Genomic DNA, 21,810 nt, shown 5'->3' with positions numbered 1-21,810 from the left:
GCGCGACTCGCGCCCACGCCGCCGCGCAGGCCCCGCCCCCTCCTGCGCACCGCCCCCAGGAACCCGGATAGAGGCCGGCGCGCGCCGGGCCGCGCTCGCGCAGTACGCGCCGTAGCCAGCGGCTGGCGGAGGGCGGAATTTCGGCGGGTCTTGGGCTCCATCGGTCTTCAACCCTGCTCACTCACGGACAGACCCCAGGGAGGTCGAGGGCTCACGGTGGGCCCCCTGCACTAGCTGCCCTGAGGATTACTGCCTGCCCTTCGGGGTCAGCCTGAGCCTTGGGCGGGGGTGGGTGGTGGGGAAGGCGAGGCCGAGGAACCTGGGAACTCGCTCCGCACTGGGCTTTCCGAAGCGCGTTCGGGTTGGTGTCCTTGGCTCGCCCCCTCGCCCTCCGCCTCCCGGGCCGCACTCTGCATCCTAATCTGTCTCCTTCAGAGCCCCCTTCAGGAATCAAGGGGAGGAATTCCGCAGTTCATTTCCCACACGGCCCGAATGTGTCGCTTCAGGAACACCGCATCCCACACCCCCAGCCGAGCGCTCCACCGCACACAAATGTCAGCCCTTCCCCAGCGGGGTCTGCGTGCTCTGACCGAAGAAATCCCACTCAGGGGAGGAGGTTTTAATTTTTATAGCCCACACAGCCTGTGATACGTGTCACAGGCTATGCCACCATAACTGCTAAATAATGAGAATTGTGCTAGAAGGTGCTTCGCTTGGACATTAAGATCAAGGCTGTTTTCTAGATTTCCAATTTCCCCACTAGGAGCAAGAAGGACTTTAATCCAAAACCTATTCTTAAACCTCAGAGGACTTGCTGCAGAGGTCTGTACAAAACCTAGGTGACAGCAAAATAAAGGGCATTTTTCTTCTGTAAAGTTAGATTACTAAACGGGAAGGGACCTCTGCCTTGAATTCATGAACAAAAGGTGAACATATTCGCATCACAAAGAGCAGCTTTCTTAAGCGAATATGTCGCAGAATGAAGCATTTAGTCTACTTTTGTGTTTGGCGATAGTGTGCCATCCGCAAGAGCCAAAGCAGAGAAAAAACACCTCAGTTGTCCCCGATGGCTCAGCCTCAGGACTTAAGATGAATTCCTTCAGCAGACGCAAATCACAGTGCATTACCCAGCTGAAAAAATCAGGCACGTCATTTCATTTAATTATTTCCAAGGAGTGGAGGCTGGCGTGCAGTTTTCATTGATACTTGGAAAAGGACCAACAAAACCCTACACAAAACACACAAACAAAATTCTAGTGTATGGCAATGCGCTGAGAGAAGCAAGGTGGAAACTGGTTAGGTCACAGGATTGGAGCCTCCTCCAGGAGGGACACGTGATTGATTGCATGGTGGGGGTGTAGTAATGGAGGGCTGGTGGTTCTTTTCCCTCTGAGACCAGGTCTGCACCATTTCTTTGGCCTCACCTCATCTCTTGGCAAGGATAGAAGCACTACAGGCAGGAGGATTGCTACCTATCTTCGCCTGGAAATTATCTTGGACATTTGACTTTGGGTCTCTGTTCCATGGCTCCCCGGGTACTTGGGATTGTAAGCACCTGTAGTGTGATCATGAGTTTCTTGAGGGGTTCTCTCGACCATGACTTTTGTATTCAGTGGTCTTCTCGAGATTGTCAGGTGCCTAGTTCCATCTTATCATTCAGATCTCAGCTTACATGTCATCTCCTTGTAGATGTCTTGGCGGGCATAAAGTGGTTACCTTCCCCAGTCACCCTTGATATCCCATTGTTTTATTTTCTTCACAGCATTTATCTGTGATACTGTGTTTTTCTTTAGCTGTTTACTGTCTGTCTCCCCTTACTAGGAAACCAGCTCCATGAGAATATGGGTTTGTCTTTCTTGTCCATCCTCAGGATGTGGAAAGGTCTCTGGTATATACTCATCATTTACTGAACACCTACTGTTGGAATGAATGAGTCCCGGTATCCCTGATCTATCAGTGACTTGCAAAGGTCCTCACCATGGGAGGAACCTCAACAAATTTTTGCTGAACCCAGGTTCATTGATTTCCAATTTGTGAAATAAACAGGAGGGCCTCTGAACTACTTGCCTCATGGGAATGATTGTGAAGGTTAGTCAGGTTTAACGAATACAAAACTAGGCAGCATTAAAGGCTTCTCGGAGAGGAGCGATGTGTAAGTTCTTATTGGTGCTGTTACCACATTGTCATCACCTCCGAGACTGTTCTTTGCAAGTCTGCTATTTGCGGGAGGTGGGAATACTCCTTTACACTGAAACTGATTTTTAGCCCAGAGTTGGCCCCTTCTGTGTCACATACCATTTATGCTCTTGGTTCCTCAACCTGTGGGTGTCTCTGAAATTTGTTTATAGGTTGCCAAAATTTAGCATAAAGCCAGCCTCCCAAGGGCAGAAAGATCAAGGTTCTCTTATGTAGAAATAAACTTACATTCAATTTATTTTGTGCATTGACCTAAACGTGCTTCTTGTTAATAAGGTTTAAAAAATAAATAAGAATGGGTTTTGAAAATACTCTATTGTTGGGGCGCCTGGGTGGCTCAGTCAGTTAAGCGTCCGACTTCAGCTCAGGTCACGATCTCGTGGTCCGTGAGTTCAAGTCCCACATCGGGCTCTGGGCTGATGGCTCAGAGCCTGGAGCCTGCTTCCGATTCTGTGTCTCCCTCTCTCTCTGCCCCTCCCCCATTCATACTCTGTCTCTCTCTGTCTCAAAAATAAATAAACGTTAAAAAATTTTTTTTAATAATTTATAAAAAAAGAAAATACTCTATTGTCTTCCAAGGATTGCAGCTATTTTCAATCAATTGAGGACAGGGAGAGGAAAAAGAAGAGAAACAGTAATTCAGAATGATGGATGATTTGATCAAAGAACCTCAAAGGAATTAATAAAGGAGGACATTAGCTGGTAATAGGCAAGCTAGTTAAAAAAGCTAGGCAGACAGAAAAGACCCAGTAAAAAACAGTGACCTGGAAAGCAGGCCCCGGCCAACTTTCCAACCCTCAACAGCCCTCCTGTGAAGCGATGGTTATTGCAAAAGGCAGCCTGTTCCATATTTGGACAGCTCTCATCATTAAAGCCATCTCATTCTGGGCTGAATCCTCCTCCCCTAACTAGCTTCTCCTTTATATTGGTTCTCCTTTAGCTCTCTGGAACAACTCTGAATACATTTAATCCCTCCTCTGTGTGAGATCCCTCTGAGTATTTCATGATATCTATTGTGCTTTATAAAGTCTCTTTTCTCAGCTAAAAGGAACAGCTCGGTCCCCGAGCTATTCCTCCTACAGCAGGAGTCTGCAAACCCTCAGCATCCTCATTGTCCGGGCTTGGAGACACCCAACACTGAACACAAAAGTCTGGGCATAGTCTTGGAGCAAGGACCTAGTGGAGTTAGCACTGTCCTCCTTTGGTTCTGATGCTTTCCCCTGCACGTTGTTGATTTGTCTTAACAATCAACTGAGAACTGAGTCCTGTATACATAAACTGCAGTCATGTTAAATCTTCCCATGGGGTACTTGCACTGTTGATTCTTTTTAACCCAGGCATTGAACTCTGATTATGATGGAATGTTCTCATGTTCATTTTGGTCATTGCAGTCTGTTGTGGTTTTTTTGGAGTCTTCATCATCAAGTCATGTTTTATCTCTGTGTCCCAGCTTGGGTTACGCATAAATTTGGTAAGCATGACTTATGACTTCTATGTCTTCATCCAATAGAATGTCTAGACATTCATTCCAGATTAGAAAATAACTAATAAGCTGGATTTAGTTGTTCACTTGGCTATAAAATCAACTTGGCTATAAAATCAACTTGGCTACAGGTTCCGAAGTCAGGAAAATGAAAATCTTATAATGCACTCTCCTGCCTCTTTGTCTCCCATAATACTTTGTTATATAGCATTGGAATACTTTGCTATACATTCTTTTGGTTGAGCACTTGATGTGGTCAGCTTGATTTAAGGATCATGTTATATGAAAAGTACATATTTATATGCTAGGCTCAAAACAGTAAGGTGTTCACACTGAGAGGCAAGTAGGAACCAAGGCCACCCAACTCAGTCACATCTGGCATCTCCTACTGACTCTGGAACACATGGCTGGTGAATGGAATAATGAGCAGAATTGTTACACTATTACAAGGCTTTGTTATGTAAATTAAAGTCTCTTCAGGTAACTATGGGATGTTAATTCACTGCATTATTATGTAGCCCATATTTCTTGACTTGCCCATAAGAACTTAATGAGAGAACTATTCCAATGTGTTGCTAAGCTCTATATGCCTTGTCTACAACAGACTCAAAGTCCACGTTCTAGTGAACAGTCTCCAAGTCACATTCTAGTGAATTTTCAAATTTCTGTGAAATGTGTTCAGTTTGCATGGCTTGTGTTTTTGAACACATGCCAGTGCCTAGTGACTACCATGTTTTCTACGTGTTCACAGACTACAACTTTAACATCTGAGAATTTGCCAGATACATAATGCCTTTTCCAGAATTTGCCTCCCACCTCCATTGATAAGTATTCTTTTTTTTTTTTTTTTAATTTATTTAAAGAGAGAGAGAGAGTGCGTGCGTGCTTGCATACTGGCACAAGTGCAGGGGTTGGGGGCAGAGAAAGAGGGAGAAAGAGAATCTCAAGCAGGGTCCACACTGTCAGCACAGAGCTAACATGGGGCTCAATCTCACAAACCCTGAGATCAAGGCTGGAGCCGAAATCAAGAATTGGATGTTTAACTGACTGAGCCAACCAGGCACCCCAATAAGTCTTCTTTTGATGACTCAGTGTCCAAAAGCAACTGACTAGTTGATGCTTGTAATAAAGGGACTTACTGGGAGTAGACACCAAATTCAGAACAGCTTGATCCAGGTGCTCTAATAAAATCACTGAGAATCTCTCTATTCCTTGGTTCTGCTGCTTCCCTTTGCTTTTGGCTTTGACATAGGGTCTCTCTAGGTGACAGCAGACCTGGCCCCCAGCATCTCCAGTTTATAGTCCCCCAAGTTTAGCAGGTTCATGGAGGGAAAAGTCTAATATCTCCTGAGAGACCTGTGCTCCACCTGAAACAGGGACTGTGGTCAGCCCTACCTGAATTACATGGATGGAGAGTTGGGAAGAAGTGTTTCCCTGAAGCAGTGGTCTTCAAACTTTGGCATGCGGCAACATCATGCAGGGGGCCTGCTGGGCCCTATCTCCAGAATTCCCATTCAGTACATCTGGGACAGAGTCCAAGAATGTGCATCTCTAACAAGTTCCCAGGTGATGTTGATGCTGCTGGTTTAGGACTCGCACCCTGGAAAACAGTGCCCCTAAGGAAAATCAAATCAAGGAAAGGAATGAATGTTGGGTTGACAAAGCAGAAGAGGTCCACCTCATTGAGGAAAGTCAAAGAGCGTAACTCCTCTTGGAGGAAGTAACTAGCATGGAACACTGGGAAGCCTGGTTAGGAATGGCCCTAGATTATTCCATTGCAGTTTTCTGTTTTATCTGCCATATATCTGCCACAGCCTCTCCTCTAGTTCTAAAGCTCCTGCCACAATGGATTATTTATCTGTTCTCTGCACTTTTGCTCAGGCTGTGCCTGCTGCTCAGATCCCGGCAAACCCCTAATCATCCTCCCAAGATGAAGGCTAAATCCCATCCCATCTTGGTGGCCTTCTCTGACAATGGCCATCGCTTCTCCATCACTTCCGATCTCACCACCCCAGAAATGAGTTGTGCCTTGTCCTGTGTCCCACACGGCACTCTGTATCTCACTCAACTATAGTATAGTAACTCGGGTTTGCCTCCTACTTCTCTGACTTCTCCTCCTCAGCCTTTTTTTCTTGCCTTTCCCAACTTGTACTCAATCCGAAATGCAGTGTTCCAGGACCGAGGGACGTGCGACATTGTTTCTCAATCCACAGTCTTTCCTTAGGCCCACTGCTTTATTTGCTTATTTTTTTCTGTTGAGCATCTGACTCCTTTCTTTTTTAATGTTTATTTTTGAAAGACAGAGAGTGAGCGCCAGGGAGAGGCAGACAGAATCTCAAGCAGGCTCCACACTGTCAGCACGCACTGTCAGCGCAGAGCCCAGCATGAGGCTCCATCTCACGAACCGTGAGGTCATGACTGGAGCCAAAATCAAGAGTCAGACACTTAACCGACTGAGCCATCCAGGCACCCCTAGGCCCACTGCTTTAAATACCACCTAAATATTGATGACAGACACATTTGTATATCCAGACTCCTGTACCCCCGTCTACCTGATCTTGCCACTTGACCGTGACATGGAGTCACATGTGAGAGTGACAGTTGGGGGATAGGGGGGGTGGGATGGATGGTCACCTCCCTCTGAGAAGTGAGCACACGAATAATATATAGCCATTTGCATAGTCAGAGCTGAGAAGAACAGCATTTGGAACAGAAGGAACAGCAAACTGGCAAATGTACATGTGAATGGTACTCTTTCACTCTGCTTATCAACCAAGTCACTTGTTTGCTGTCTGTGTTCTTCCACCAAATTATACAGTCCAGGAGAGGGGGGCTTGGGAGTCTCAGTCAGTTAAGCGTCTGACTCTAGATTTCGGCTCAGGTCACATGATCTCACGATTTGTGAGTTCAAGCCCCGCCCCCCACCCAGCGGGATTCCACCCTGACAGTGCGAAGCCTGCATTGGATTTGCTCTCTCTGCCCCTCCCACCTGGCTCGCCCGCGCGCTCTCTCTCTCTCTCTCTCTCTCTCACACACACACACAATAAACTTATTTTTAAAAAATTCCAGGAGAACAGAGATCATATGTACTTAAAATATGCACAATAATGAATGAATGCATGATAATTATTTGTTTTGAGGACCTGAGGGCTCCCTCATTTACTCTGTCCTCCCAGTGCCTAGCGTGATGCGGGGCCTGTAGCAGGTGTTCGGTACATATCTCCCAAACTAATTCACGAAGCCCTTCACTTCCTTTGCAATTACTGCTCTGGGAAAAAAAAAATGTTGCCATTTAAAAAAAAAATTAAAGACAAGAAACCCATGCATCAGTGCCAAACAAAGTACTGCGGAATGGTTTTCAAAACCATAACTCCCTGATGGGATAATGTAGTTTAAATATAGCAGCTATTTTTCCCTCCAGTCGGTTTGTTCTTTGATTTTTGTGGAAAGATTTCAAAAGTTCTCTTCCACTGCCCTCCTGTCTCACCCCCCAAGGTGCTCAGATCTTGAACAGCAAAATGTTTAAAATGAAGAGATGACAGGGCCTTCAGAGCCTGGTAGAAAAATGAACAGTGATTAAATGTGATTTTTAATTTTAAATGATGAGCCACTCAGAGTCTCCCTTCCCTGCCAGGTGCCAGGGTGTTGCTCTGGTGGTGGTAGGGGCACAGTGAGCAGGTAGAGTTTCCGTCGGGCAGAAATCCAAGGCTTGTGAATGTGCCGGGTAGGGTTGCAGTGGACAAATTCCTAGAATAGGATCTTTGTTCCCAAGCTCATGAGCTTGCTCCCTTGATGTCCCACAATAGAAAAAAAAAAAGGGGGTGGTGGTGGTGGAGGCATGTTTAGGTCTCCTATTGTGATCCCGCTGTCGTTACCTGATAGTTCACACAAGATCCCTGGAGGCTGGCTGCCCTCCCAAGTCACCTTGTGATTCTCTCCTGATTTCAGAGAGGGGGAGGGAGGGGGACACTGTGTATCCTGAGGGAAGCATGTCTGACGAGCCTGATCCGTTCCATCTGGGAGGATGCATCATGAGCCCCATCTGGCTCCAGCAGTCTGCCGAGGCTGAGGCGATGGTCCTCGCCCGCACACCCCCGCCTGCTCCGGTCTCTCACCAGCCCGCTCGGCCTTCATCCTCCCCCGAAAGCAGCAACTCCTGGCTTCTCCCACTTGCAAGGCTTCCCCTCTTCCTAGCCCTTGCTTTCTTCTCTGCAATCCCCTCTGCTCCTTTCTCCCACCAGAGGCTTCTCTCAGTCTCCCAGTCCTTTTGCAGATGCCTCTTGGGACAGCCTTGTTCATTCACTCAATGCTCCTGCACCACCCAGATCATGTCCTGATTTGGAGACAGATACACCCAATGTAAGGTCTTGTCCCGTGTCTCACATGCTGGAGTCCAGATACAAGGGTACTGCTTCCCCTTCCTTCCCTTAGTGGTTTTCCATTTCAAATGGTGATAGAATCCACAGCCTCTGCTTAGCCTTCAAGCTTCGCTTTTGAATCTTCTCAGGTGGGTCCAATCTGCACAGATGTGGGGGGGATGGGTGGAGTCCAAGAAAGCAAAGGCTTGGCTGGAGATGTTTGCAAACATTAGACGTTTCTCTTCCATGACTCATCGGAGGAGAGCAGAGTCCTCCCTCTTCCTGGAATGCAGCAAACCCATGGCCAACTCCTACCCCCACCCTACCCCCGAAATAAAACAACCCACACATAGAGCCTTGTCCTTAAAAAATCAGATTTCCCTTAAACATCTGACATGGCAACTTGGGGAGGGGAGCATTTTAAGGCCTCAGAAGAGCAGCCTCTAAGAGGGATCCTCTGACGTGGGGACAGAGGAGGCTGCAGAAACAGCCTGTCATTTGCAAGCAAAGAAAGTGCAAGTGTTGTTAGGTGGGGTCCCTTGAAGAAAAGTGTCTTCACTGCCCTCTACCTCCTCCACTTCCCCCAACCTTTCTACTTAGTAGCTTCCTAATATATAGCCTGGGATAGACAACATTTGGATCATTCTAGAGACACTTGATTTCAGTGGTACATAAAAGGGCTCTAGGAGAAAATAGGCGGATGCAGACAAAAAGGAAGGAAAGGAGACTAAAAGGAAGACATCATTTATTAAACACATATCTGCCATGCATGCAACGTGCTAGGACCTTTTCACGTGCTGGCTTACTCCATCCTTGGGATAAGCCTGTCAGGTAGGTGTCATTCCTATCTCCCCAGATCCTGAAAGCTGATGGTCAGACAGGTTTAAGTCATGTGCGGAAGACACACAATTGGAAACTGCCATTCAGTAAACATTGTTAAGAACAGAAGATTATTTGTATGGGGGAACAACTAGTTAGAACCATTCCTCGCACCATAAAATGCAATACATTTCATAGGGGAAAGAGTTACACACTAGAAAAAAAAATCTGTGAAAACAAAAGCAGCAACAATAAGCATATATGGGTGAAAGGGAGATAAATTTCTAAGTACTTCAGATAAGGAGACATTTTTAGTTTGCATAACAAAACGTTACAAAATAAATGGAGGGAATATATGCATTAGAGACTTGTAAGAAACTGTGTGATTCCTTGAAAAATCTTTTAAGGAGAGTAATCTGATTCTGTGGCTGCTTAAAGGCACTCAGAGAAAGACACATTCGTATAGATCTTGACTGTAGCAAATATCTCAGTGGCTGGTCCTTGGAGCAGGTTAATTTCCTGCCCGGGGAAGAGGCAGGGGTCATTCTGAGTTCTGCAGAACTGTAGCTCCTGCAGGTGGGGAAGGGCCAGCTGTTGAATGTGCTGCACACGGAGCCCTGAGAAGGATGCAAAGAAGAAAGTGACATCCACTGAAAACCGCATGAGGCGGCTTCTGCCAGCAGAATGCAGTGACCTGAGCTGGAATTCTGCCAGGACAGTGGGATTAACTTCCCAAGCGCGCGCCAAAATGGGCCCCGGGATTTTTATTTTTATTCGTTTTCCATTACAAGTGCACAGCAACGCAAACAAGCCCCAAAACAATGAGAGCCACCGAGAGTCATTTTCCCTTGCGGGTGCGGGGTGCCATCTCAGGACCACACGTCTTGCTGACCTTATCTTACCGAAGTTTACAATTGAGAGTTTGATTACTCACTTCCCCACCGACGTTAATGGGAGAATGGCATAATGATTGCCCAATTAAGGCAGTATGCACACACCAAAAAAAGGGAAATAAAGCAAGAGTGGGCCTAAGAAAAGATAGGTCTAGCTGTCCCAGTCGTCCAAGATCAGGAGCCTGTAGACACTGGGATTGAAAGAGATCTGACCGCAGGCAACTAATGTCAATTACAGAGATTGGGGTTAAGAGGGAAGGGAAGGGTTTAGTGCATTAGATCCAGACTTCAGGCTAATGATGCTCTCAGCGGGTACTTTCTGGCAGACGTTAGGTATGTTTTAACTTGTGATTTGTTCTGTTCCTCCAGTTTCATGATTCAGAGTTATCACAGGTCTTCCAAAATACCACCTTTTGGAAATTGTAGGAAAACAAATTCAGGGAATTGCAGCCACCTGGTGAAGAATGTATGCTCTTAGGCAAACTACTTAATCGGTGTCCCTAGTCCCTCTTTGGTGAGATGTGGAAAATAGAACCTACCTCAGGCAGCTTTCCTCAAGTGAAGTGTGTAGCATAGCACTTGGTAGAGCTGGTGGACAGACACCTTTATCTTAGGCTCCTCTTAAGATCCAGCCTCCTTGAAACAAATCATTGGGGTCAATCATACAACAATAAACACATCTGCTAACATTATTGAGTATATAGAGGCTTCATATTTTTCATATGTTCCTTTTTTTAGTAAGAAATATGCCAGACATATAAAAAAGTACAATAATTATATAATAAGCACTCATATACCCATCATCCATTTGAAGAAATGTAACACTCTTGGCACAATCGGAGTCCTTGTGAGCTCTGTGAATTCCTCCTCCTTTCTTTCTCAGTGGAGACTTCTGTCCTGAACTCAGAGTTTGTCTTCCTCATGCACAGTTTTATATTTTTACCAAAGATAAATATCTGTATGTATCTCCATAAGCAATTTTGCAAACTGTACTGTTTTGCATTTTCTAATCGTACATACAGACCTCACCAATTCTGTGTTTCCTGCATATTGCTTTTTTTTTACTCACAATTATGTTGTTTTTAAAAAAAAAAAAAAAACTTCAGGTTTAGTTATATCTTTATCTACATCTACAGCTACTTCATTTTTCTTGCTCTCTAATTATATATATATATTGAAATAAATAAGTAGAACAACACAGGAAAAGCTGAAATCCTCATTGTTCCCCTTCCTCTGTAATCCATATTATTAAGTTTACAATGTTGGATTTCCCAGACCAAACCAAAGATGAGGATTTCACTTTCTCTCTCTTCCCTAAAACACTTAGCTGTTTTTTCCCCCTTGCTTCCAAAATTGACGTGACTTCATTTAGGGCTGCCAAATTTTGCACTGCCGGTGCCTGGAAATAGACTGGTTTGCACCGTAGAGAACTCATCTCTGTGTGATAGGTCCCACCTCCTCTTTCAGACTGTGAAGGCTGCTTGTACCTTGAAGAAAGCATTGCCATGGGATTTGGCACTGTGGGAATATTGGCTGATGACAATTTCTCAATTGTCAGGTTTTTATAGAGCCTTAATATTAAAAGAGAAACAAGAGGCGCCTCGGTGGCTCAGTCAGTTAAGTGTCCAACTCTTGATTTCAGCTCAGGTCATCATCTCAGGGTTTGTGGGTTCAAGTCCCACATCAGGCTCTACGCCGACAGCATGGAGCCTGATTGGGATTCTTTCTCCCTCTCTCTCTCAAAATAAATAAAGGTTTAAACTTTAAAAAATAAAAAAAGAGAGAACCGAGTAAAACCCGCAGATCAGCATAAACTTTTCACTCGCCAGCACCCCCCCACCACCAATAGTTATGAAATGATGTGACTATCCAGACATTTGCGTATATACTTTCCTTTTGGTTCCTCTGAGCTACCACAATAATTCAAACAGTTTAGTTTGTATAAGAACTACTATATAGGAGGGTTGTTTACACTAAACCGTGTATATATATATATATATATATATAGTATTTTGTTGGCAATTTAAAGGGCTTTTGGGGATTGGCTTGGCTACAGTTAATTTTCATCTTACTCATCATATATAATGTAATTTCTTTGTTGTAAGTTTTGAGCAAATGCTGGTTATTACCATTATTAGAGAGAAGTACTTCACTGATTTGTAAAAATACTAGAACAAAATCAGCTTGGGGGAATCATGGGAAATGGCCAATGTATATGAAGATGATGCTTTTGTTCTTCCAGATAATGTGTTCTCGGTGGACCAGGTGGCTTGGTGAGGTTGGGCAGGGGGCCTGCCATGCCGTGTATGGGCTACCCCGCACAGCAGACAGGATTCCACTTCAAGACTCATTACTGAGCTAATCTTAGCACATGCATAATTGGGTTTTATAGTGCCACACCCCCCTTTCTTTTAATTGCAGTCAAAAACATCACATAAAATTTACCATCTTAACTATTTTTAAGTGTATGGTAGTAACTACATACACTTTGTTGTGCAACAGATCTCTAGAACTTTTTCATCTTGCAAAACTGAAACTCTATGCCAGAGTAACAGCAACTCCCCTCTTATCCCCAGCCTCCCAGACCCCGGCAACTACCATTCTACTCTCTGAGAGTTTGACTGTTTTAGATACCTCATAGAAGTGGAATCATGCAGTATTTGTCTTTTTTACAATTGGCTTATCTCACTTAGCATAATGCCCTCAAAGTTCATCCACACTGTAGCATATGACAAGATTTCCCTTTTTTTTAAAGTTTATTTATTTTTTTTTAAAGAAAATTTTTTTTTCAACGTTTATTTATTTTTGGGACAGAGAGAGACAGAGCATGAACGAGGGAGGGGCAGAGAGAGAGGGAGACACAGAATCGGAAACAGGCTCCAGGCTCTGAGCCATCAGCCCAGAGCCTGACACGGGGCTCGAACTCACGGACCGCGAGATCGTGACCTGGCTGAAGTCGGACGCTTAACCGACTGCGCCACCCAGGCGCCCCTAAAGTTTATTTATTTTTGAGAGAGAGAGTAAGAGAGAGTGTGCGTGTGTGATCAGGGGAGGGGCAGAGGAAGAGAGAGAAAGAGAGAATCCCAAGCAAGCTCTGCGCTGACAGTGCAATGTGGGATTCGAACTCATGAACCGTGAGATCATGACCTGAGCTGAAACCAAGAGTTGGACTTTCAACCGACAGAACCACCCAGGTGCCCCTCCTTATTTATTTATTTATTTATTTATTTATTTATTTATTTATTTTTAAGGCTGAATGAAATTCCATTGCATGTATACACCACATCTTTTTTCTCCATGCATCTGTTGGTGAACATTTAGGTTGCTTCCTTCTCTTGGCCATTGTGAACATGTTGCGAGGAATGTGGTGTGCAAATAGCTCTCCAAGATCTGTTTTCAATTCTTTTGGATATATACCCAAAGTGGAATTGCTGGATCATATGGTAGTTCTATTTTTAATTTTTTTAAGGAATCTCCATACTGTTTTTCTTAGAGGCTGCTCCATATCATTTTGATCCTGGCTGTACTGTCCTGCTCTTGAGGACAATACCAGTTTGGTGAGCCCACCTTTCACCTATGCTCTCTATTCTGCTAATTCAACTGTAGCTACACTAGGTGCTCTGGGCTCTGGCAGCTCCACCCCACTCCACCCCCTAGGTTAGGCCACCCCATTCTACCCCCTAGGTTAGGCCTTTGAGAGTGATTCCAGATGGAGCAGGGCTCAGGCACAGGACCCAAGATCCCAGTGACCAAAGCATCTCAGATGCCATGTTGGCTATTTTTTTACTTTCTAAATCTGGGAAGCATTGCCACTTGTTTCTTATTTTCGTCCTCTTTCTTCCAGAAAGGCAGATATAACTGTCAGAAGGAGTTCATCAGCCTCATTCTGTCATTTTTCTGCTCTTGAAGCTACTGACGTGGATGGAACCAGCTCTCAGAAGCCCAGGTGCACAGATGTAAACTTTCAGTGGAAGCTTCCTCCTAGCTGTTCCCCAGGGTCACCTGTGGCTCTAAGGCATTAAGAGCACCAAACTCTTACAGGGCAAGGCCCAGAGTCATGCATGATTCAATTCCCAAGTCACAGAATGGATAGAATCCTCCCTCAGATCTCCCACATAAGCTCCATATCAGACCAGAGAGTTTTAGTCTTTCTTTTTCTGTATGACCATTCCAGGAATGAGCAAACCGGCTCATTACTAGTCCTGAGCTGGTGAATCCTGAATCATCTAACCAGGGTCATTGTGGCACCAGCAGCTTCCCACCTATGCCTAATTCATTGGGCTTCAGCTGTAGATTTGACCTGTTGGGTGTTCAGAGGTCCATCTTAGACTTTTGGGGAAGGGTGGCAGGTATGGAAGGAGACACAAATACCTTCAAACATTATTCTTGCCCTCTGGAACCTTAGTTTCAGTGATGGACAGAGTGGAAGAGAGAGAAAAAACTTTGAAATAGTCTTCCTTCTTAACCCACGAATTCTCAGGCCTAGTGCTTATTGGTACTATGTGTGCTAGAAACATGGGTAGGCTGGAACCTGTACATATTAACTAACCTATCTGGTTTAGCCTTGGAAAAATGATGTTTCAGGTCTAAAAAGGGATCATGGTGAACCTAATTTTCCTCTCTAGACCCTAAGATTGCACTGAAGAGATACCCAGTTGGAGAATTTGGGAATAGAGAAAGATAACTGAAATCTAACTCCATTGGAAGGAAATTTTAAGTTTACTCATGTATATGAGCCTCAGGCTTTGAAAAACCATGCTGACCTTATTCTCTCTTTCTATTTTCCTTTCTGATTGCTACCTGTGATCGTCAGTGTTATGTGTTAGTGCGGCTAGACTACAGTTCCCAGTTATTCAATCAAACACTAATCTAGTTGTTGCTGTGAAGGTATTTTGTAGATGTGATTGACATTCATGATCAGTTGACTTTATGTAGGTATCATACTTCCTGATTTCAAACTATATTACAATGCTAAAGTAATCAACACATTATACTGGCATAAAAACAGACACATAGATCAATGGAATAGAATAGAGATCCCAGAAATAAATCTATGCAAATTTGGTCAATTAATTTACAACAAAATGGCCAAGAATATACACCACGGAAAGGACAGTATCTTCAATAAATGATGTTGGGAAAACCAGACACTCACATGCAAAAGAATGCAACTGGGACCCCTGTGTCATACCATACACAAAAATCAGTTCAGAATGAATTAAAGACTTAAATTAAAGACCCGAAGCCATAAAACTCCTAGAAGAAATCATAAGGGGTAAGCTCCTTGACACCAGTCTTGACAAAGGCAACAAAAGTAAAAATAAAAAAAGTGGAACTACAGCAAACTAAAAAGCTTCTACACAGCAAAGGAAACCACCAATAAAATGAAAAGGCTACCTATGGAGTGAGAGAAACTATTTGTAAACCATGTGTCTCATGAAGGGTTAATATCTATACATAAAAATAACTCACACAACTCAATAGCAAAAGCCCAAACAATCCTATTAAAAAAAGGACAGAGGAGTTGGGTAGACAGATTTTCAAAGAAGACATACAATGGCCAACAGGTACATGAAAATATGCTAAAAATCACTAATTATCAGAGAAATGCAAATCAAAACCACAATGAAATATCACCTCACATCTGTTAGAATAGCTGTCATAAAAAAGTCAAGAGATAAGTGTTGGTGAGGATGTGGAGAAAAGGGAACCCTTGTGCACTGTTGGGAGTGTAAATTGGTGCAGCCACTGTGGAAAACAGTGTGGACGTTTCTCAAAAAATTAAAAATAGAACTATCATATGATCCAGCAATCCTGTTTTTGAGTATATATCCAAAGGAAATGATAACAGGATATTGAAATATCTGCACTCCCAAGTTCACTGCAGTATTATTCATAATAGCCAAGACATGGAAACAACCTAAGTGTCTATCAACAGGTGAATATGAGACCATATAGATATGAGCTATCTATATAATTCCTATATATATCCGACAGCTTCTGTTCCTGCTAGAGAGTTTCCTTCTAGTCTCCCCTTTCTGGTGGCACTCTCTATGGGTTTCAGGTTTTCCTGACCAGCCCCCACAATCTCATAAGCCAATTCTTACTATATATCTCCTACTGGTTCTGCTTCTCTGGGAGCCCTGACTGATGCAGAACCCTTCATGCGTGTTCTGGAGCAGCTAGAATGGTCTTGCAATTTCCAAAGGTGCCAGCTGCATTTCCACCTCTGAGTTTCAGCTTGTTCCCTACAGCCTTGCTGGGATGTCCTCTTCCAGGGAGCCACTTGTCAAGTCTTGACTCTTGCCTTCAGTTCAAAGTCCAGCTTGAAGAGCTGCCTCTGTGAAGACTTCCTGGCCACCTCGCCTCTATGAGTTCTCCCTCCTGGGAGTTCGTACAGCGCTGTGGGTGACCACTCATTCGGCCTGCAGACCGACTTTATCTTGTTATGATCTGGTGAGGGTCAGAAGCGTGACTTCTATATCTTTGCTTCCCTAACTCTAACTGTTGCCCCACCTGAAGGATGTACCCAGACATTTGTTGAGGATGCCACTGAAGCCCTACCAGCATAAGCGGAGTGCCATCTTTAGCTTTCTGATGCACTTCATAATTCCCGTCGCTTCACAAGTGCCAGCATTTTCATGGTGTGCAGCACCCCCACCCATATTCTGACGCTCGGATAGGCTAGAGTGACAGAAGGTAGTGGTGGGGGGGCTTTTGGAACATGATTCAAAATAGAGAATAGAGCCAAAGACAAGATTTTGATGTAAACACATATAGGAATTGTGTATGTCAAGAGTCTGAGGCAGGGTACCTGGGTGGTTCAGTTGGGTGGTTAAGTGTCCGACTCTGGATTTTGGCTCAGGTCATGATCTCACGGTCATGGGATCAAGTCCTGTGTCAGGCTCTGGGCTGGGCATGGAGCCTGCTTCTGATTTCTCTCTCTCCCTCTCCACCCCTCCCCTACACTCTCTCTCTTTCTCATAAATAAGTAAATAAATAAATGGGAGTCCTTGATTTCTAGAGATGCACACTAAAATATTAAAAAAAAAAAAAAGAGTCTGAGGAAAGGTCTTACTGCCAGATTCCCACTTTCTTCACTTCCCCTGCTTGCAAGCATTCAAAATCTCTGGCTCTATGCAGGGAAAACCTGAAGGAACTGACTATCCAACAACCTGAACCAAAGATCCTAAGTGGAGGTGAGGAGCAGAAAAATGGGAACACAACACTGGCGCCTGGCAGAGGAAGGAGTCCCCAGAAGGAATCTCCCTTTGGAGGACAGCCTGGAGGAAGCCTTGGGTGGTCCTGGAGCAGCAGGCAGGACAGGGTACCAGGCATCCGGGCATCCGGGAGCCTCACCCGATGGGAACAGATATTTGGGACTGGAGTCTGAGGTGAGGGATTCATGCAAATCCCTCTGGACTCCAAGGGTGCATGTGACTAAGCTGCTGGCACCTGCCTCTCCCCGCAGGGTGCTGGGCTGCACCTTCTGTCCTTCTGATCCTCCAGGGGGAGGAAGGGGATTATACGACCTGTCAACCTGTCACCTGTCTGAGGTGATGGTGCATTCCTGTCTGACTCAGAGAACCGCAGGCTCTTCAGGGACCCAGGAGCCCAGGAGGTTCCCATCAGGAAGCTCAGTGAGGGGGCACCTGAGAAGGCCCCTTTTCTTCTTCTGGCCTCCCTCCCTTTCTCATCTCCCCTGAGAACAAAAAGAATTGAAACTTCTTGGGAAGAGAAGGCAGGGTGCATGGGCCCTTTGGCTTTAGCTCAGTTACTTCCTGAAAAATCCTATACTGTTTCTAGAATGGTCTGAGGTTGCAGATTGAGTTTCAGTTAAGGGAAATCTTAACTCTGACCTTTCTTCTGAGGTGGGGCACCTCTGAGGGAGCTGACAGGGTGGCAGGGGCTGAGGTGATGGGTCGAAATGGAGACACAAGTCCTCACTGAGAACAAAGTTCTTCTGGATATGTCGAATAGGAAAAAATTTTCCTCGCGGAGGCACCCCTAAGTTATCTGGGTCTGGACTGAAAGGCAAAATCAACAGCGTGAGAGCAAGAACGAAGTATGGACAGGAATGACGAGTTGCTCTGTGTGACGATTACTCACGGGTCTACACCGACTAGTTAAAAGATGTGTGAAAGATAAGTCCAGCCTCACCAGTAACCAAGGAAATGTAAATCCAATCAAAGACATACAATTTGCAGCGACCATACTGCACTGCTCTTAAAGAGGACCTTGTCTTAGACACCCTCAGACACGCTGGGAATGCCTTCTGGCTTTCCGGAAAGGCACTTGGTAATAAGTAACAAGACTTCAAGAAGGATGACTCAGTAATGTCACTTCTAGGAAATGATTCTAAAGAAATAACAAGAGATGTGAGCAAAGATGATTTTATGCAAAGATTATCATTGCTTCATTATGAAAGGAAAAAAAAAAAAAAACACCAACCCAACCCTTAAATGTCCAACAAAAGGGAATGGTTAATCACCATAAATGCATATTGGAGATTATGTCATCACTAATTTAAATAAGGGCACGGGTGTAGCCAGTTTGATGAAACCCTGTGTGTGAAATCCCTTTGCTGGCCAGGAGGAGCTCCTTTACCTCTCTGGGAAAGGAGGGAGGCCTCACTCCCTTCTCTGTAAAAGGAGTTTCTCGGCATCTACCAAGGAGAGCTGCTTGGAGAATGAACCGTGATAATGGGTGTAAAGTGATTAGCGGGGTTCCCAGTCTCATAAGACTCGATCAGTGTGAACGGTGATCATTTCAAAATGGACATGTATTCTTTTTTAATAAGGAAAAAAAATTCTAATTCATGCTGTTTTAAAGTAATATGTCAGAAGAATTTCTGACGAAGCAGAACACAAAAACACATTAATTATAAGCGCTGATACAAACAATGGGTGTGCATAAAGTCCGTCTTGCGCAAACACACACGCATATACACGGAGACGTGGGTGCAATTCAGAAACACGTAAAGGAGCTGCCTCGAGGTATTACCAGGAGTTAAGTTGTGGACTATGGGTGACTTTAGTTTCCCTCTTTATACGTTAGTAAATTTTCTTTTCTTTTTTAAGTTTATTCATTTATTTTGAGACACAGAGAGAGCGAGAGAGCAGAGGAGGAGCAGGGAGAGAAGGAGAGAGAGAGTCTCAAGCAGGCTCCAGACTCTGAGCTGTCAGCACAGGGCTGGATGTGGGGCTCGAACTCACCAACCAGTGAGATTCTGACCTGAGCTGAAACCAAGAGCTGAACGCTTAACTGACTTGAGCCACCCAGGTGTCCCTTCTTTTTTTCAAAAAAAAAAAAAATTAAATGTTTATTTATTTTTGAGAGGGAGAAAGAGATGGAGAGAGATGGAGAGAGACAGAGCACGAGCGGGGGAGGGGCACAGACAGAGGGAGATACGAATCTGAAGCAGGTTCCAGGCTCTGAGCTGTCAGCACAGAGCCTGACTCGAGGCTCAAACTCACAGACTGTGAGATCAGGACCTGAGCCGGAGTCGGATGCTTAACCAACTGAGCCACCCAGCCACCCCTTAAACTTTTTTTAAAAAATGTTTTATTTATTTTTTGAGAGAGAGAGAGAAAGAGAGAGAGAGAGAGGGAGAGGGGCAGAGAGAGAGAGAGGGACAGAGGATCTGAAGCCGGCTCCATGCTTAAAGGCTGACAGTAGAGAGCCTGATGTGGGGCCTGAACTCACAAACCATGAGATCATGACCTGAGCCAAAGTTGGACACTCAACAGGCTGAGCCACCAGGCGCCCCTACGTTAGTATATTTTTAAAATTTTCTACAGTCAGCACTTTATAATTTTTAAAAAGTAAAAATGTCCAGAAGATTCCAGATTTGGTGGTGGTGGGGGACCCAAAAGGGAAAACTGTGACCTCCAGCTGTGAGCGGCCCCTCCGTTGGTGTCATCCTCCACAGAAAGCCGAGTCACCCCTGTGGGGCCAGGGTGTCCTGTGAAATATATAGAGCAGGGTCAGGCCAGCTCGTGAGGCACGATGGCCTCGGCAGACCTTTCCAGGGAGTGGGCACTCTGCCACCGGGCCTGTATCGTAATGAGATAATGTTTGTGAAAGCACTTGGCCAGAGAGAAAACTCTATCCAGATAGGTGATTCCGGGCTTATTCTAGAGAAAGGAGGCTCTCAGAGCACATTCCATTAAGGAATTTCACACTCTTGCCTCCTCCTGCAAACTCTTCCCTTTTCCTCCCTCCCCTGAACAGAAATATATTTAGCAACCCTATCTAAACTCTCTTCTTTCCCTTAATTTGATTAAGGGGCTGGGGGGACAAGGGATGAAGTGGGGGCTGAGGAGAGGGGCAGATGGAGCTGCAGGGAGAGATTAGAGCAGGTGGACGGCTATCTGGGGCCAGAGTGATGCTTGAGTGTGGACAGGACGAGGGCCTCCAGGTACTTAGTACAGAAGTGTAGAGGACAGAGGGAGGGAGCGCTTGATCACGGAGCACAGCTCTCTGGCGGGATGAGAACCGAGTCGGGGAGGGTCAAGCCTTGAGAACCAACTGGGAGAACGGGGGGCATGTCCTAAGGGAGGCGCTGGCATTTTTTCCGAGTCCCTGCTGGCTTCCTGGAGCTTTAGGGTCTTCAGATCCTTAAGACGTTCCAAGAGACTAACACATGGTGAACCCCTGCTATGTATTAGGTATTTTGACATACCTCAGCCAATTTACTCAAATTAAGTAAATTATTATCACCTGTGAATATCATGCTCTGAAAGAAGAGGCATTTTTGCCTGCAAGCTGGGGACCAGACCCAGCTTGCCTTGCTTCCTCTGCTCCCCCTGGCTCATGATACCTTCAGGAGGAAAATAGTTAACAGTCAGTATGTATTCAGTGCCTTAGAAAGAAGTGGTTCTATTCAATCCTCACAATGTCTCTATGAGATAGATGCCATTAATGACCCCATTTTACAGAAGAGCAACCTGAGGCTTAGGGTAAGCAATGAAGCTGAAGTCGCAAGGCTGGTAAATGGCAGAGAGCGGGGCCCTCCAGAGCCTGGAAAGGTAAAGGAGTCTGAGGCATTCCAAATAAGAGGGGCCCATAGCGTGTGCTTCTTTGATAGTCTGGTTGCTCTTTAAGGACAGGGACCTTACCTTGTTTATCCTGTATTCCAAGCCCTGAACACAATGTCAGGGACAAAGGGAACACTTGCTGCAAGAACTAGAGATACTTGATAAGTTTGGCCAAAAGAGTCTCCACTGGGGGCCAGCTCGGTGAGGATTAAGTGAGACGTATTTGCCTAGGGATTTCCAAGTATAAAATGTCACAGTGCTGAGCTTCAGAAAAAGGCTCTGTTGGCAATGGGGATCCCTGCAGGAGGCTTTAAAGGTGACCAGGACCTTGACAATGGGCAGTCCCAGGGAGAGGGCTCCAGCTGCCCTCATGGGTTGGATTCAGACCATAGTGACAATAAGGGGGGGGGGCCTGTCTGGCACACACTCCCCACTAGTTCCTTCCACAGGGACATCTCAAGGACATCTGCAAACTCTGGGGGATAAAACATAGTACAGGAGATGGGGGGTGGTTGGTGGGAAGAATGCCATCTGGGCAGCTCAGAAAGATGAGAGAGAGGGAAGTGGATGATTAGTGCTTTAATTAACAAGGACCTAACACCCTTCTAGAAATAGGTTTGAAAGAATAAAGGGCAGAAATCTATTCTCTTCTAGAGAGGACTGGTATCGTCCAGGAAAGGACCTCAGGCTTCAGCAAGAGTCTCATTGATTAATAAATACCTCATCGCCTTGTGGTCCCGTACAGCTTCAGATGAAGCATTTCGGGCTTCTCTTTTTTCTATAACCCGTGCGGAAGGCTACCAAAGGGCAGAGAACAGAAAGAGCCACCAAGTTCCTGGGCCGAGTCCAGGGTTTCCTGGCCTGTTTTCAGAGAACCTCAGCTTTTCTCCCCCTCTCACAGCAGTCCTTGGTGTCTTTATGTGAGCTGCTTATTAACCAGGGGATATCAGGACACTGGGAGGGGATTGCTCGCACAGTTGCCAGTGAGGGCAATTCAGAAACGCAGAGTGGAGCAAAGCTGA

General features: G+C 45.2%; 1 protein-coding gene across 5 annotated transcripts in view; it reads right to left on the bottom strand.

Annotated features, from left to right (window-relative positions):
- Positions 1-8,765: 8,765 nt before the first annotated feature.
- Positions 8,766-21,810, bottom strand: part of IFT81 (intraflagellar transport 81) — a 228,110-nt gene continuing 215,065 nt past the window's right edge. For 3 of the 5 annotated variants that reach the window (XR_007145729.1, XR_007145730.1, XR_007145733.1), the window contains 2 exons: positions 10,289-10,385; positions 8,766-10,159 (listed from right to left, as the gene is read on the bottom strand). The gene's annotated coding sequence lies outside the window, so the exon portion shown is untranslated. The remainder of the gene's footprint in view (positions 10,160-10,288; positions 10,386-21,810) is intronic. The other 2 variants (XR_007145731.1, XR_007145732.1) reach the window with 2 other exon arrangements.

Source organism: Prionailurus viverrinus, chromosome D3 (assembly GCF_022837055.1).
Source record: "Prionailurus viverrinus isolate Anna chromosome D3, UM_Priviv_1.0, whole genome shotgun sequence".
In the NCBI taxonomy this organism is placed as follows: Eukaryota; Metazoa; Chordata; class Mammalia; order Carnivora; family Felidae; genus Prionailurus; species Prionailurus viverrinus.
This window is presented reverse-complemented; position numbering and strand designations above follow the sequence as displayed.